This window comes from Lissotriton vulgaris, unplaced genomic scaffold (assembly GCF_964263255.1).
Source record: "Lissotriton vulgaris unplaced genomic scaffold, aLisVul1.2 SCAFFOLD_908, whole genome shotgun sequence".
NCBI lineage: Eukaryota > Metazoa > Chordata > Amphibia > Caudata > Salamandridae > Lissotriton > Lissotriton vulgaris.
Genome location: NW_028255349.1, coordinates 517,856 through 534,408, shown reverse-complemented (window position 1 = coordinate 534,408; position 16,553 = coordinate 517,856). Strand labels below are relative to the sequence as shown.

General features: G+C 39.6%; 1 protein-coding gene across 1 annotated transcript in view; it reads right to left on the bottom strand.

Annotated features, from left to right (window-relative positions):
- Positions 1 to 16,553, bottom strand: part of SEZ6L (seizure related 6 homolog like) — a gene marked incomplete at its 5' end in the record, with an annotated part of 799,882 nt that overhangs the window by 290,107 nt on the left and 493,222 nt on the right. The gene's annotated exons all lie outside the window — the stretch shown is intronic.

Genomic DNA, 16,553 nt, shown 5'->3' with positions numbered 1-16,553 from the left:
AGCCTATAGCTGGTCGCATGCTATGGTCTGGGGGTTTCAGGCCGCTATGGTGTCAGGCGGACCCAAGTCCTCGCAACATCGTAATGAGACCCTTAGTACTCTTGACATTAATCAGAAGGTCAAGAGGCTAAAGCAAATGAGAATTGTCCACTGGATTAAAAGCTGACATATCCCAACACATTCAGAAGGCTTGCTGCATGTGTAGATCCCGCTTTTCTTTTTTTAAAATCAAAAACACAGGTATTCTATGAATCTGGTGTAGTTGAAGAACTGTGGGAAAGCTGTAGCCCAATAACTTGGACAACGTCAATACAATTCTCCGTCCCTTTATCTACATTACTTCAGAATGCAAAGGCTCTGCTACTATCATTACAGTGCCCATGCTAAAAATTGAGATGTACCCCACCACCAATACTATCAATTAATCAAAATTATTTCTTTTGGGTGAAATTACCCCTAAAACCTTCGACACAAACATACTGTTCATTAGGTACAATATAGAAAAAAAATATTACAATTGAAGGCAAATACAATTGACCTAGTTAACCACTTCAATGCTGATGACGAGCCTAGGCTCGTCATGCAGCACGGTGCTCGTGTGCTGTTGACGAGCCTGGTCTCGCCATGAGCCGTGGAACGCTCACATGCGGGTATAGTTCCCCCGCTGTGCTGAGCGTTCCATTGCGCGGGCGGGCTTATGACGAGCCCAGGCTCGTCACCAGCACACAAGTACCGTGCTGCATGACGAGCCTGGGCTCGTCATCAGCACAGCGGCACCGTGTGCGGCCCCCCTCCCCCGCGCCACGGGGGATTTAGCCCCGCGGCGAAGGGGTTAACCATCATATACAAAAACATGGATCATCAGGCAAGTTAATCATAAAGCGCTGAGTGGTAGCATTTCTCTCATTAACACCAATATTTCTCAAACTTCACAGTACATACAACTCCTGCCTCACTAACTAGAGATCAACAGAGAAAATATCTCATGGGGCCAGCAACATGAACCGCTATCAGGCCTAACAGGCCAATACAAAAACAATACAGCGGTATACAGACATAATATAGACAACAAAAATATTGAGGTACTTAAATATCGAGTTTAAAATATCGAGTAGACAGAATATCGATAAGACAAAATATAGACTACAAAAATATTGAATAGAAGTACAATAATATCGAATAAAAAATATTGAATGGACAGAATATCGAATGGACAGATTATAGACCACAGAAATATCGAGGGACAGAATATAGACAACAAAAATATCGAGGGACAGAATATAGACATCCAAAATATCGAGGGACAGAATATAGACAACAAAAATATCGAATTTTAGGTAAGTAACTAAGTCAATTTATGGTATTTAATTTTTGCGTAATATAATTCTGGAGCGGGTTGTGGGTTTATAGGGGAATAGGGTGGGAAGTAATTTAATTATAATTATTTAAATATTTTAATTTATTGGTATTTATGTACAATTAATTGTTAATTAATGATTAATTGGCAATTAATTAAAATATCATTGGTAATTAATTGATTAATTGATAATTATGTGAATTTTATTTATTTATTTTCTGGAGCGGGTTGTGGGTTTATAGGGGAATAGGGTGGGAAGTAATTTAATTATAATTGATTAAATATTTAAAATTATTGGCATTTATGTACAATTAATTGTTAATTATTATTGATTTACAATTAATTAAAATATAATTGGTAATTAATTTTTATTAATTGATTCATTGATAATTATGTGAATTGTATTTATTTATTTTCTGGAGCGGGCTGTGGGTTTATAGGGGAATAGGGTGGGAAGTAATTTAATTATATTTAATCAAATATATTAATTTATTTGTATTTATTTAGAATTAATTGTTTATTAGTTTTAAATTGGCAATTAATTAAAATATAATTGGTAATTAATTTCTATTAATTGATGATTATGTTAATTTTATTCATTTATTTTCTGGAGTGGGTTGTGGGTTAATAGGGGAATAGGGTGAGAAGTAATTTAATTATAAATAATTGAATAATTTTGTTTGTATTGGTATTTATTTAGATTTAATTGTAATTTAATTTGTAATTGGTAATTATTTAATTTTAATTGGTAAATAATTTTTATTAATTGAGTAATTGATAATTATGTTAATTTTATGTATTTGATTTTTGTAGTGGGTTTTGGGTTTATAGGGGAATTGGGTGGGAAGTCATTTAATTGTAATTAATTAAATATATAAATATATACATTTGTATTTAATTTGAATTAATTGTTAATAATTTTTAAATGTTCTAATAATGTATTGTTATTTGTAAATATTTTGTATTAATAGGTAATTATTTTTTAGTAATTAAATTAATTTTATTATTTTAAATTGTATAATTATTATAATACCTTAAATTGGGAATTCATTTTAATTAATTTGTAATTGGTATTAATATTTAATTTATTTTCAAATATATATGAAGCATTTACTTTCCCTACTGTTGCACTCACTGGAGTGGGAATAGTAATTTTTACCCCTATGCTATCCAATGTTTTCCCTACTGTTGCACTCTCTGGAGTGGGAATAGTCATTTTTACCCCTACGCTATCAAACGTTTTCCCTACTGTTGCACTCCCTGGAGTGGGAATAGTAATTGTTACCCCTACGCTATCCAACGCTTTCCCTACTGTTGCACTCACTGGAGTGTGAATAGTAATTTTTACCCCTATGCTATCCAACGCTTTCCCTCCTGTTGCACTCACTGGAGTGGGAATAGTAATTTTTACCCCTACGCTATCCAAAGCTTTCTCTACTGTTGCACTCACTGGAGTGGGAATAGTAATTTTTACCCCTACGCTATCCAACACTTTCCCTTATGTTGCACTCTCTGGAGTGGGAATAGTAATTTTTACCCTCCCACTATCCAACGCTTTCCCTACTGTTGTACTCTCTGGAGTGGGAATAGTAATTTTTACCCCTACACTATCCAACGCTTTCCATACAGTTGCGCTCTCTGGAGTGGGAATAGTAATTTTTACCCCTATGCTATCCAACGATTTCCTTACTGTTGCGCTCTTTAGAGTGGGAATAGTTATTTTTACCCTCCCACTATGCAACCCTTTCCCTACTGTTGCACTTTCTGGAGTTGGAATAGAAATTTTCACCCCTACGGTATCCAACGCTTTCCCTACTGTTGCACTCACTGGAGTGGTAATAGTAATTTTTACCCCAACGCTATCCAACATTTTCCCTACTGTTGCACTCTCTGGAGTGGTAATAGTAATTGTTACCCCTACGCTATCCAAAGCTTTCCCTACTGTTGCACTCTCTGGAGTGGGAATAGTAATTTTTACCCCTACGCTATCCAACGCTTTCCCTACTGTTGAACGCTCTGGAGTGGCAATAGTAATTTTTACCCTCCCACTATCCAACGTTTTCCCTTCTGTTGCACTCTTTGGAGTGGGAATAGTAATTATTACCCCTACGCTATCCAACGCTTTCCCTACTGTTGCGCTCTCTGGAGTGGGAATAGTAATTTTTACCCCTATGCTATCCAACGATTTCCTTACTGTTGCGCTCTTTAGAGTGGGAATAGTTATTTTTACCCTTCCACTATCCAACGCTTTCCCTTCTGTTGCACTTTCTGGAGTTGGAATAGTAATTTTTACCCCTACGCTATCCAAAGCTTTCCCTACTGTAGCGCTCTCTAGAGTGGGAATAGTAATTTTTACCCCTATGCTATCCAACGATTTCCTTACTGTTGCGCTCTTTAGAGTGGGAATAGTTATTTTCACCCTCCCACTATCCAACACTTTCCCTACTGTTGCACTTTCTGAAGTTGGAATAGTAATTTTTACCCCTCCGCTATCCAACGCTTTCCCTACTTTTGCACTCACTGGAGTGGGAATAGTAATTTTTACCCCTACGCTATCCAACGCTTTCCCTACTGTTGCACTCTGGAGTGGAAATAGTAATTTTTAACCTCCCACTATCCAACGCTTTCCCTACTGTTGCACGCTTTGGAGTGGGAATAGTAATTTTTACCCCTACGCTATCCAACGCTTTCCCTACTGTTGCGCTCTCCGGAGTGGGAATAGTAATTTTTACCCTCCCACTATCCAACGCTTTCCCTACTGTTGCACTCTCTGGAGTTGGAATAGTAATTTTTACACCTACCCTATCCAACACTTTCCCTACTGTTGTACTCACTGGAGTGGGAATAGTAATTTTTACCCCTACGCTATTCAACGTTTTCCCTACTGTTGCACTCTCTAGAGTGGGAATAGTAATTTTTACCCCTACGCTATCCAACGCTTTCCCTACAGTTGCACTCTCTGGAGTGGCAATAGTAATTTTTACCCTCCCTCTATCCAACGCTTTCCCTACTGTTGCACTCTCTGGAGTGGGAATAGTAATTTTTACCCCTACGCTATCCAACGCTTTCCCTACTGTTGCCCTCTCTGGAGTGGGAATAGTAATTTTTACCCTCCCACTATCCAACGCTTTCCCTACTGTTACACTGGCTGGAGTTGGAATAGTAATTTTTACCCCTACGCTATCCAATACTTTCCCTTCTGTTGTACTCACTAGGGTGGGAATAATAATTTTTACCCCTACGCTATCCAACGCTTTCCCTACTGTTGCGCTCTCTGGAGTGGTAATAGTAATTTTTTACTTCCCACTATCTAATGCTTTCCCTACTGTTGCACGCTTTGGAGTGGGAATAGTAATTTTTACCCCTACGCTATCCAACGCTTTCCCTACTGTTGCGCTCTCCGGAGTGGGAATAGTAATTTTTACCATCCCACTATCCAACGCTTTCCCTACTGTTGCACTCTCTGGAGTTGGAATAGTAATTTTTACCCCTACCCTATCCAACACTTTCCCTACTGTTGTACTTACTGGAGTGGGAATAGTCATTTTTACCCCTACGCTATTCAACGCTTTCCCTACTGTTGCACTCACTGGAGTGGGAATAGTAATTTTTATGCCTACGGTATCCAACGCTTTCCCTACTGTTGCACTCACTAGAGTGGAATAGTAATTTTTACCCCTACGCTATCCAACTCTTTCCCTATTGTTGCACTCTTTGGAGTGGGAATAGTAATGTTCATCCCTTCGCTATCCAACGTTTTCCCTACTGTTGCGCTCTTTGGAGTTTGAATAGTAATTATTACCTCTACGCTATCCAATGTTTTTCCTACTGTTGCACTCACTGGAGTGGTTATATTAAATTTCACCCTCTCGCTATCCAACGGTATAAATATTGTATATGTTTTGTTAATAATATGTATATATATATATATATATATATATATATATATATATATATATGTAAAAATACTTCATGAGGGTTGATTCCTGGGATCCAGTTCCCAGCGTCAGGTGGCGTGTTAGACCCGGCGGCCCCCACCGCCGAGAAATGTCAATATCCTTGCACGTTTTACCGTAGTAAGTAATACACGCACTCAAAAGGGTACAGCTTGGTGAGGTTTATTCCCAAAGTTCGCTACGCGTTTCAGCACCGAAATGCCTTGTTCACACGATTAACCATTTCCGAGTGAAGAGCAGTTTTTAAGTACAATCCAAACAATCAACAGATCTGGTAAACATAAAAAAAGTACATTTTGTACAAAGAATACGGCGGCCATTATTGAGTGTACCTGTTAGCATGGTTTCTTATGCGGGACGGATTTTATGCCCTTAAAACAGTATGAACACACATGATCACATTTTGAAACCTGTGCATAAAAATGTTTAAACTTAAACAAGACTCGCTCTATGTATGCGCCGTGATATAGCATTAATCAACTTAAGCCAAAAACATGAGCGCCATTTTGAAACGGGAAACTATACATGATTCAGTCATCATTGTACATCACCTCAGATTTATCAATGAATACGTGGGCAAACATTAGATCAATTATAACCTCGGTCTAGTGCCAATTTTCAATACATGCCTAAATAAACATTGCACGCGGTCTTTATACATTAATTTCAATGACTTATAATTGATCTAATGTTTGCCCACGTATTCTTTGTACAAAATGTACTTTTTTTATGTTTACCAGATCTGTTGATTGTTTGGATTGTACTTAAAAACTGCTCTTCACTCGGAAATGGTTAATCGTGTGAACAAGGCATTTCGGTGCTGAAACGCGTAGCGAACTTTGGGAATAAACCTCACCAAGCTGTACCCTTTTGAGTGCGCTTATTACTTACTACGGTAAAACGTGCAAGGATATTGACATTTCTCTGCGGTGGGGGCCGCCGGGTCTAACACGCCACCTGACGCTGTGAACTGGATCCCAGAAATCAACCCTCATGAAGTATTTTTACACAAAACGGAGGGATCGGAACCGGCCGTAAGAACAGACGATTCACGTCGAGAACACCCGAAGAGGAGAGCTGACCGCTGTGCGATCCTGACGGTAAGACTCGTTTTTCTGGCGCTGCCGTAGTGGGACGAGGCACCGGCGCGCTAGCGAAGGGGCATCAGACCCGGCGCGGCTGCACTTGAAAGTGGGTTGTTGCCTAGGATTAGCGGGAAAAGGAGACGGGTGGCATTTGGAGCACCTGCTGATGTATCATAGACTTTATACCAAACAAACAAACTCGTAAAAACTTTCAGCATTCCCTTCGGAAAAACGTAACAACTATACAGCTTCAGGAACTGTTTATACAAACAGTGAAGGTGTACAGCATTACTAAGACACAATTAGACGACATGGCACATCGTCTTTTCCCGAAGAGTAACCGATGAGTGCAACCTTTTCACTTATGAACACATGGTACAATTGCAGAGAAATAATTAATTAAAGAAAACCAACAATGGAGGAGGAAGACGAACGTACAATAGAGGCAGCCACACTGTTTGCGAGGGGACCGGGTAAAGGGGGAATGGGTCCCATGGTAATTGAGAAAACAGATGGAAGTTCATTAACATCTCAACTAAGAAAATATGAAAAACTAAGAAAACAAGAAACTTCCAAATGGTGGGAAGCAACCTCTCTTCAAGATTACATGGACAAGAATATGATACCACGGGTTTGAGAATCTACATAACCCCATCACATGAATCTCCTAATGCCAAAATGTTAGAGGAGTGGTCAGAAAATTCAGCCTCAAGCAGCAAAAACATGTTTTGCATTCTAATAAAATATGCATGGGAAGATCGTGAGACGATTCTCAAACAAATAAAAGAACTTGAGGAGGAATTCAGCAACCACCCTAATCAAGATATGATAAATAAATTTAAGGATGATTTAAAGGGCCGCCTAAAGAAAAATGAAGAAGATATCAAATACCGCAAACAAAGAGAGCTACATAGGGACTGTGGGGACTACGACAGTGGCCGTATTCTAACTTACAGCCCCAAATATGATTACTTATACAAACAAAGTAACATGGCCATGGATACATCCGAACCTCAGGAAGCAAGAGGTGAAAGCACACCCACAATAATCGCAAGTGAACCTGACTCAGATGCGTCAAGACAATCTACCAGCACGGTCTCAGATACAGAAATCATCAAGAAACCGGCGACTTTTTTAGAGGAGTTCAGGGTCCTGAGAACAAGAAGGAAAAAGGAGGCAGAGGAACAACAGAAACAATCATTACAGAAAACACCAGTCCGGGGCAGACCGAGAGGACAAGCAAGAGGAAGAGCCGATCACAAAAGAGACGACTCAAGTTCCAGCAGAGAAGACGGAAAGAACACAAAGCCAGTGGGATCCAAAAGGGGAGTCTACAGAAGAAGACGATAACTATGGATGACAAAACGGTAAATAAAACCATAATTAACTTATCCTCTAGAACTCTTACCCTCAAAGAGAAACAAATTCTCTGTCTAGGATTGACTTTTTGGCCTAATGAAATGTTTAGCTACTCGGACACTAGGATAGACATTTATAACTTCACTAGGAAACTTAAACTACAAAAATGGCATACACTTAAACCTAAACAATGTAATGAAGTGCCTGCAATAGAGATGAGCCCACCTGAACTTACCATTAATGACTGCGATCTGATACAGGACTTATATGCTTTGAGCGATCTCACTACTGAGAGCCAACAAGATGATCAAATTGTGGGGGTAAGGGTGACCAATATGAACAAAGCGGCATGTACCAGCTTCAAACCCAAATCAGTGTTTTACCCCATAATGCCACATGACCCCATTGACACATTTCAGGAAGTGCTTAGTAAAGAACTTGTTAAACTTAAACACAACCAGTATAACAAATACCACTCCAATAGTAACTTATCTAAACAAGAACAAGAATTTATCTTTTCCTTAGCTGAGGACAAATCAATAGTGTTAAGACCTTCAGATAAGGAAGGTAACATTGTTTTTTGGGGTAGAGATCTATATGTCAAAGAAGCTCTAAGACAACTTAAAGGCAATACTTTCTACACTAAATCCAACTCTACTGAATACCACAACAGTATTCATGAGACTTGGAATAAATTACATGACTGGCAAATAGAAGGACTTCTCACTTGGCATGAATTTTGCTTTCTAAAACGTGATTACCCCAAATTACCTATATTTTATCTACTCCCTAAGGTTCATAAAAATCTATTAGAACCTCCAGGGAGACCGATTATTTCCTCAATAGGAAGTGTAAATGAGAACCTTTCGGTTTACATTGATCATTTCCTTAGAGAATACGTCACCAAACTTCCCTCCTACATAAAAGACACTACAGATTTCCTTACCAAAATTGACACTGTGGTATGGTCTGAAGGATCTATACTCATTACCATGGATGTAAGCGCATTGTATACCATCATTGACCACATCCATGGTATGGAGGCCTGTTACTACTTTTTAAAAAACCGTGCTTTGGGATTTAGTAAACATACTGTCATGCTCATCGAAATGATGAAACTATGCCTGCGTAACAATATATTTATGTTTGATGGGACTCTATTCAAACAAATCCGCGGCGCAGCCATGGGCTCAGCTTTTTCTCCTAATTTTGCTAATCTTTTTTTGGGCAAGTGGGAAGAAGATATTAGAGCAGATGAAAGAATGAGAGAGGACTTTAAGATGGTACATACTTGGATCAGGTATATTGATGATCTTTTCATCATCTGGCAAGGCACAGAAGTAGAATCAGCTAAATTTATTGCCAAACTTAATCAGAATAACCTCAACATCCAACTCAACTACAATATAAGCAGGAGTCGGATTGAATTCTTGGACACTAGTATTAAGGTCCGGGAGGACAAACTGATATCCAAGCTGCATAGGAAGGATACTGCAGGGAACAGTCTACTCCATGCTCTTAGTGCCCAGCCTGACCCCCTCAAATGGAGCATTCCTTACGGTGAACTCCTTAGGGCTAAAAGAAATTGCTCCAGAGAAGAAGACTATAAACAGGAAATGAACACCATCCTCAAACGGTTCAGAGAAAGAGGCTACCCAGAATGGGTACTCACTAAGGCAGTTAATAAGACATCTATAGTGCCAAGATCAGACACTCTCATCCCTAAACCTAAGTCAGTTGAGATGATTGAATTTCCCAGACTGATCACCACGTACAATCAAAAGTCCAAACAGGTTAAAAAAATCATGGCTGATAATTGGAAAATCCTTAAAGCAGATACCATTGTAGGCCCCAAAATGGGTAGGAGACCATTAATAACATACAGAAGTGGCCGGAACTTAAGAGATATATTGGTCAAGAGTGACATAACGAACACAAATGACCAACATATACAGGGATTAAAGGGATTTTATCCTTGTGGACATTGCAGGGCCTGCCATACCAGTGTCATGGTCAATGACTTTGAAGTACCAGGCACACCCAATAGAAGACATATCAAACAATTCTTAACATGCAGTTCCACCTTTGTCATCTATATCTTGGAATGTCCATGCCAGAAAAGATATGTAGGTAGTACTTCCTGCATGGCAAAGAAAAGGGCCCAGGAACATCTAAGGGCTATTACCAACAAGGACCAAAAATACCCCATAGCCAGACATTTCCAGGAAAAGCACCAATCGAACAATGAACTGCTAGGATATTTTGCAATAGAACAGGTCAACATCAGCAAAAGGGGTGGGAACCGGAAACTTGCTTTAAGAAAAAAAGAATCAAAATGGATATTAGAATTAGAGACTAAATATCCTGGAGGACACAACCAGGATGAGGAACTCGCAACCCATCTCCATATGGACTAATGTTTCCCAAAGTCCCCTGATTGCACTTTGTACATAGTATTGGAAATTGAGTATTCTCTCATAACTCATATAATCTAAGTGTCTTGATTTTCTACATTGTTTCTCTGCATTATGTTATTTGCAAAACTTATGTAAACAACCAGTATAATTCTTGATTTTAACCATTTTTAACTTAATGTGTTATTTTGTTTTCAGGAGTGTAGGTGGGCCACTTTAATTAAAAATGAGCACTGCACTGAACCCCACGTGGCCTCCGCGAATTGAAGACATTCACCTCACCAATTTAAAGCTAAGACTTTCACCTTCACTTATATCTTATTCCCTGAACTGTTGGTTTTTCTTGCACTCAGTTCCGCTGTGAGCATAGAATAAAGTACAATCACCAATGGCCATTCCTGTGTAGATCGGGTCTCTGTTAAACAGACTTCTCACACCCCAATATTGAGCATGGACTTGATTTTAAGAGGCTCATAATATAATTATGTGGACTATTATGAATTCTTACGTACACCATGATCAATATGAATTGATGCAAAGGGCACTAGACTGCGTGCAATGTTTATTTAGGCATGTATTGAAAATTGGCACTAGACCAATGGTATTTATACATTAATTTCAATGACTTATAATTGATCTAATGTTTGCCCACGTATTCATTGATAAATCTGAGGTGATGTACAATGATGACTGAATCATGTATAGTTTCCCGTTTCAAAATGGTGCTCATGTTTTTGGCTTAAGTTGATTAATGCTATATCACGGCGCATACATAGAGCGAGTCTTGTTTAAGTTTAAACATTTTTATGCACAGGTTTCAAAATGTGATCATGTGTGTTCATACTGTTTTAAGGGCATAAAATCCGTCCCGCATAAGAAACCATGCTAACAGGTACACTTAATAATGGCCGCCGTATTCTTTGTACAAAATGTACTTTTTTTATGTTTACCAGATCTGTTGATTGTTTGGATTGTACTTAAAATCTGCTCTTCACTCGGAAATGGTTAATCATGTGAACAAGGCATTTCGGTGCTGAAACGCGTAGCGAACTTTGGGAATAAACCTCACCAAGCTGTACCCTTTTGAGTGCGTGTATTACTTACTACGGTAAAACGTGCAAAGATATATATACATATATATATATATATATATATATATATATATATATATATATATATATATATATATATATATATATTACAATTTTTTTGTATTTTAAAGTTACATTAATTTTTTAATAATTTTACATTTATTTAATTATTTTAAGTATGTTTAAATTAATTATATTTATTATTATATAACTTTTAAATAAATTTTAAGAGATTTAAAAAATTCGATATTTTGACGGTCTATATTTTTTACAATTGATATTTTGGAGTCGATATTTTTGTACTTACCTGTTTGTAGATAGACAGTCGATATTCTGGCATTCTATATTTTTACCTCAATATTTTGGTAGGTCGAAATTTTGTCTGTCGATATTATGTCAGTGATCCAATACAGCAGTGGCAGCTGCTGTCGCATTTAAGTTGTGGGACAGCGCAGTGAAGGGCACAGCGGGGGGGCATTAAGGGGGAAAATAATGTAAAAACTACTGCTTGCCTGCATTCTGCAGCATAGGTGCTCTTCTGACTTCTGTTCCTCGACTCTTGGCATTCCACAGGGTCCCCTACGCCAATCCAGACATTGCTCTCATGCTGGTAGAGCAAAGCCGTCCTTGGTGTGAGCGCCATGGTTAGGCGCTTACTAATGGACTGCAACCCTCTGCTTGTTCTCCACCTGGCTGTAAAGCACAGCTCGGGTGGGGAGATCAAAGTGCGCATGACGGTTTGTCCGGCCTTAGGCGGCTGGCAAAACTGTCATGTGCACTTGAAACAGTGCCAGCACTGCTCCTTCCCCTTCCCCTTCCTACGGCTGTGTCGCGTGTCCGCATGACCAGCCCTCCCTTTGCTCAGCTGCAGGAAGTAAGAGAGGAAAAATACATTGATAATAACCTATGTTAATATCCTTTTATTTTACATTTTTCACTGCTCAAAGGCAGTGAGGTGACGCTTAGCGGAGGAACCGCTGCTGCAGTGAATACAGGATGAACCCCGTGAGGCCCCATCACATACTAAAGTCAAGTTTATTTTAGATATATATTGAAAAGAAGCTGGCAATAAAGGGAAGCGAAAATGTATTCATTTCATTTTTGCCTCCAAAATAGTAAAACTCATTTCCTGCCTTAGTTTGTTTGCAAGATCTATTGATGTAGAAAAAGAGAGTCAAAAGCTCACCCAGAGAAGGGAAGCAGCATTTGTGGAAAGCAGGTGAGTATATTTTAACAGCAACTGGAATGTATTACTGAAGGTGTGTAATGAGAGGGCGCTTGCCCCTGACCCCTGAAATCACTGCACAAAAGAGCCAGAATTAAGTAACTGAAGAAACTCAAATCAGCCAGAGACGAAGAGTATTCTGAGGATTACAGGATTTCTCATCTGCAAAAAAACAGAAAAGATAAAGGAATGGAGGAACCGACGTTCAGGAATATGGGGCCGTCTAGGTGCATGTTTTTTTTAAGTATAATTTTCACTTCCTTGAAGCAAAGGCAAGGTTCAGAGCAGTCTTAGTCCCTCGCTATTAATGGCCATGTGGGGAAGAGTTATTTATCAACTGGATTAAAAAAATATGCCCCAGATATAAGTATTTATTGGGTCTGATAAATAATTCCTTTCATGACCGTTCACCAGCAAATGGGGATTTATATGCACTTTATCGGTGCTTCCTGCATTGAAATCTGAATGACAAGTATTTTCCAGGATTTCTCCTGGTAAATCTCAGCTCATTTGACCTGCCAAAATTCACCTGAGGAAAACCTGCAGGATGCAGCAATTACCCCTAAACTTGTGATTTCAGTGTCTTCACAACCCCATTTTTACCCAGGGATTGGAAAAAAGAATCCCACACACAATGAGGGCCTAATTGTAATTAATGTTGAAAATCTAGTTAGTAAAATGCCAAGTTAAAGGAGGGAACATTAAAGTGCAAAGATAGAAGAGTTTTAAAGTTGTAGAAAGTAGAATCTTGGCAGATTTTGTAGTGAGGAGGTTCGTGCATGAAGGTAATATTTAAAGATGCTTTATTCAAGTAGATAATAAGCAGCGTAGTTCCATACAACAAGTTGTTAAGTTCTGAAGGAGAGCCCCACCAGAAGCAGCCTGTCTGCTGCTCAGCCCATGTCCAACTGTCTCTTCACCTCCCTGTGTCCCAACATTCGAAGGCTCATCCCGACTCCAACATTCTATTGAGTCAAGAGCACAGGCACTGGCTGAGCAGGAGGTGCAAAAGACATTCCATTACAAATACAGGATACTACAAGAATCTTGGCAGATTTCCGTGCTGAACAGAACAAGACAATTCGCTGTGTAAAGGGTGCAAGTGTAAATTGGAAAAATATAAGTGATTAAGTTACAAATGTACCTTCATATACTGTTTGTCTAGAAGAAAGAAGGTCTGCCCACTATCCTCACTAGAATGACCACCTGCCTTATTATGATTGCTGGGGGGTCCGCGGCGGACAGGAAAACCGTCCGCCGCTTTTCCACCGGTCGACCGGCAGAAAAAGTGCCTGCATATATGGTGGCGGTGTCTGCGAGACACTGCCATCCATATTAGGATACTGGCGGTCAATGGCCTTTCCACTGCGGCGTTGCCGCCGTGGAAAGGCACACGGTCCTTACATTAGGGGCCCGTTGCAGGCACCCCGGGTTAAAGGGGGTACCCCCTCATTGCCATGCACTTCGTGGCAGGCACCACATAGTGCCTGCCTAGTAGTGCATGGCAGTGTTGTGCACAGTCCTTTTCCATTGCGGGCAGGTCCGTAGCCAGCATATCCAACCGCAATGGAAAAGGAACAGGATGCGCCCACCAGTGTGGCGGGCACATCCTAATATGCATGGCGGCGGGTGGTCCAGCGCTCCGTTACAGTACCGTCATCGTATTAGGACCCTAAATCTTTTATATGAGGTAAAGCTGTGCTCTATAACAGTAATTTACGAATGCAAAATTGAGTTTTGGAGACAATAAACGTCAGAAAACTATCAGGCGTGAAAGTATTGCTTTCCCACATGATTTTACTGGCCATTTTAGAAAAAGGCAAAATTTATACTTGAAAAGAGCATGGAAAAATGTAAGTTTCGGTCTGATCTCATTGATATATATGATCCCAATCAAACAAGCATTGCCAAAGCCAACAGGTCCTAACTTTGAAAGGTGGAACTATTTGCTTTGCCAATGCTTGTCAAGACACATGCACGGCCACCAATCTTGGCATGGGTTTTTTATAAAAGGGGACCCATTCCTGGAAAGTCACTGATGTGCTTGCTCACATTGTGATGTGTGTACGCACATGTGTCATGCCACATGAGGAAATGTCAAATTTAATTTTCTAAATTACAAAGAAAATAAAACAAAGTGAGCAGTTCAGCATCACTTTGCCGATGCCAGATGCTCAAAAATTGTTTTAAAAAAATGTAAATACTCCCAGCAGTATAGGAAGCACAACTGAGGAATGAGGCGGGGCAGGGAGTGAGTTTGGTAAAAAAACAATAAGCTAGCATGGCGATAAACAGGATAAAGGGGAAGAGAATGAGAATACATATGCATTTCCTTGCAACAGCAAAAATAGTCCCTCATGCAAGCACTGGAATGCTACAACTCATCCAATCAGCACACTGTGAACTTGTGGGTGGCACAAATGGAAGGAAAGGGAGTGAATCAAGATTGAATCAAGAGCAGAAACTTGAGCTGGACAAAAACTATCCAAAAATGAGCAAGGGACTGACCCAAATCCCACTGCATGTGATATGGATTGGAAACGAGAGGTATTACCAATGTATGGCTAAAACCGTATGTTGCTAAGACCTAAAAACGGATCCTTTTGTACGAATTGGGTAAATAATTTCAGTTTCCCCCGAGTTGTTTCTTAGTCTGCTAGACCCTGTTTTTTTTGTGCTGGTCTGGCACAACTAGATATCAACATTAGGCACTTTGTGCTTTTTGGCACTATTTTCACTGAATTCTTTGAACCTCCATATCTTCGATTCTACTGAATGGATTCATGTCCTTTTGGTCTTCTTCTATTTCTTAAACTCTTCTCTCTGTTTCTAAATTCGGTGTGGGATCCTTTTGTTGATTTTTTTCACTATGTTACTGTTTGACGTGTTGCACACATACTTTACATATTGCATCTACGTTAAGACTCACTGCTCTGTACTAAGCTGCTAGGGAGTTGAGCACAGGTTAATTTGGGGTATGCATGTGACTTTTCCCTAACAAGGATTGTGGTTTCTGCTTAATTAGAGTTTTAGCCCACTCAACCAGCAACCCAATTTCTTACATCCTCCAGATTTAACTTCAACTGTCAAGGAGCAAGACCACAGTCCTAGTATGGGCTCTTATAAGATGTAATTGTCTAACCAATCTCAACACACATATGCACATGCACACCTGCACACCCACACACACACACACCACGTGCACACATGCACAACACACATTTATTTTTCATTCAAATTTCCTTTCATAGGGGGGATTGTATATTCTTTTGATAACAGTAAGTGTGTACATATCATTTGAGATATCATCAGTAATGTCATCAGTGATTTCACTGACCATGTCATGATTGATGTAATTTGTGAGGTCATAAACAGTGCAATGCGGGATCGTTAGTTTTAGTTACATCAGGTAACTATAACTGCTGAATTTCCATGGTTTTGTATGAGTGAAATTTGAGCCTTACTATAGCGTCCCTCTAACCATTGTTTTTGTCAGTGAATTTCGATGGTTTTTATAAAATCTATTTTCTAACTATATAGTTCTTTGTTTTTTTAGAGAATTTCAACAGTTATTTTATTTTATTTCCTAACTTTAACCTTTGAACAGGGGTGTGTTAGTGGCTGCATAGGTTAAGGGTCACCCTTTACACTATAAAGTGGTCCTGCATGTGGGCAGAGTACAAGGTTCACCCACTGTAGTACAGTAGAGGTCAGAAAACAGATCGCCCCTTGGAGTTTTGATGGCCTTTGGGATGACAGAGAAAAAGGGCACACATTGTAGTTCTGTGTCTAGGAATGGTGCATGGGTCACCCATTGCAGTAATAGAGAGGGTGAGCTCAGAGAGCCCCTTTGTCTGTGGTGGCAGTGCATGGGTCGTCTCTCTCAAGTCTTTTGGTGCAGTCCAGGCTGCATTGTCAGAGCCTGCAGCATCTGGCAGAAACTGACCTAGCTGATAAGGCTAGAACTAATGTGAATGGCTTTTGCTCCAAGTGTGCGCTTTCATATCCTGGTGCATATGTTTGTATCTGAGGTGGTGTGTTCCCAGGAGCTGATACTTAACATAAC